Source organism: Capsicum annuum, chromosome 10 (assembly GCF_002878395.1).
Source record: "Capsicum annuum cultivar UCD-10X-F1 chromosome 10, UCD10Xv1.1, whole genome shotgun sequence".
NCBI classification, from domain to species: domain Eukaryota; kingdom Viridiplantae; phylum Streptophyta; class Magnoliopsida; order Solanales; family Solanaceae; genus Capsicum; species Capsicum annuum.
In genome coordinates, this window is record NC_061120.1 from 82,537,032 (window position 1) to 82,539,132 (window position 2,101).

Below are 2,101 nucleotides of genomic sequence, written 5' to 3' on the forward strand. Positions count from 1 at the left end.
CTTAAATTGTATTTCAATTATCTCCACTCATTTTGGAATCATATTGGGAAATCCCTAAATAAAATTTCAAAAATTTTATTCACAGTATTTTAAGAAGGAAAATTAAGAATTTTGAGTTCATTCTGAGTAGGCATAATTTGCTGGAAGACGATGCATCTCAAAATATATTGATACTCACCTATTTGATTATAAATTTACAACAGCTAAACTATTTCAAGAGAAGCAAACTATTTAATTTATAAGGTCTTAGTATATTACATCCCCCCAAAAGAAGATTAGAGAAATATGCATGTACTGTTAAAGGAGTAAACTTGTTAATAAATCGTTCATCTTCCTCGACATACGTTGACGTTGGGTAATTTTAATGGCTTATTTAGACAACATCTGCTTGGTATTCTCCTTCGTTTGTGCCATTTTCTACAGAAAACATCAAACATGAATGAAAAATTAAATGAAAAGTTCAGAAACCAAAGATTAATAAATATTGACAATTCATATAATTTTATTGTCCATGAAACTAACTTAAGTAATAAACACATGAGTTGCATTTTACTAATTACATTCATAACAGACATCTTAGTATATTTCATACCAAAGTGTCCCTGCATTTGTTAAGTTTTGTTTCTCTTTTTGCAGTTATAACTTTATAACGTAGTAACTTTAATTTTCCACAACTCACAAAAGTGATACTTCAAACATATGATATTCATCTTCCACAACTCACAAACTTGATACTTCAAACGCTATCATCTTCCTATGGCTCACTTCAGATTGCGTTCTCAACTTCACATAATAAAGTTAATTGAGTTTGAGTATAGAAGATAGAGAAGTGGATAATGAAAATAATGTAAAATCCATGAAACTTTAACCTTAAAACTCATACTGTGAAATTACATAGAATATATGATTATTATTCATTAGACCACGCAAACAGTAGATTTGTAAGATCTAATCTATTATAATTATCACCAACTATTGTCATCAAATTTTTGTTAAATTTTACATAAAATATTTGTAGACACATACTCCAATTGTGCGTCCAACAGCCGTCGCCGACGTCGTCGCCGACCGACTACCACCAACACTCGTCGTCGCCGACCGACTAACACCAACAGTTGTCGTCTCCTCTCCTGCTCCGATCTCCAACTCCCCCGCCGCTCCATCACTGGGGAACCATGGACTCCCATCAACAAAAACCACGCATCACCATTGGAATTCAAACATCAGGCGATGTTGTCACTGTCTCGGTCAAAATTCAACGAAAAATATTAAAATTCATCACGGACTTACGAAATCCGTCTCATTTTGTGAAGAAAAAGAAGGGATGATTTGTTTTCTCTTGTAGGAGAAATTAAAATGAAATCACACAGGTCATATGAGTATATACAGATATAGAATATTTTGAAAGAGGTAACTAATTTGTAGTTGCATTTTAAAAGGAGTAATTCCTATAAGAAAGGAGTTAAAAAACGTTGTTTTTTTTTGCAGTTTATATATTTTTTCTATTTTTTTAATGTGCAGTCACATAGAGGTTACAATTTTTATTTTTTAAATTATTATTTAAACATTTAAATTTTTTTAATGAAAAATACAATTTTTTTATGGTGTTGATATGTGACGTTTTTGCCTCTATTATTATATTAAGGTGTGTGGCTCGTTTCAGCACGAGTCCAACCTGAAGAAACAATGAGTTGTCAATGCAAAGACATACATATACAAAATATGTTAATTATTGGATAGTATTTCTCAAGCAGTGAAATTTTCCAAGGTAATTTTGTACATCATATTTACATGAATAGCAAATTTTGAACATCAATCTTATATACATGAATAACAAACTTTGCACATCTTATTTACATGGATAACAAAATTTGACGCATCCCCAGGTTGAAATATTCAAGCATAAGATTGAGGTCTGCTGCATAAGATTATGTGCTACCTGTCTTTTCACATCATCCATGTGTATATTCAAAATGAGGATGAATGACATGTAGCTAAAAAGTTTTTACACAATAATATATATTTTGATAGAGTTATACATTCATGACCAAAATACCCTTCTGTTTTATTGTTCTGACATTAAGCTCACATGTTAAAACCT

At 31.1% G+C, this 2,101-nt stretch overlaps 1 long non-coding RNA gene across 1 annotated transcript; it reads right to left on the reverse strand.

Annotated features, from left to right (window-relative positions):
- Window positions 1-372: 372 nt before the first annotated feature.
- Window positions 373-1,505, reverse strand: LOC124887989. The gene is made up of 2 exons (XR_007045761.1): window positions 1,027-1,505; window positions 373-417 (listed from the first exon to the last, which is right to left on the reverse strand). It is a non-coding gene; the product is annotated as an uncharacterized LOC124887989 (long non-coding RNA).
- Between the last annotated feature and the right edge of the window lie 596 nt (window positions 1,506-2,101).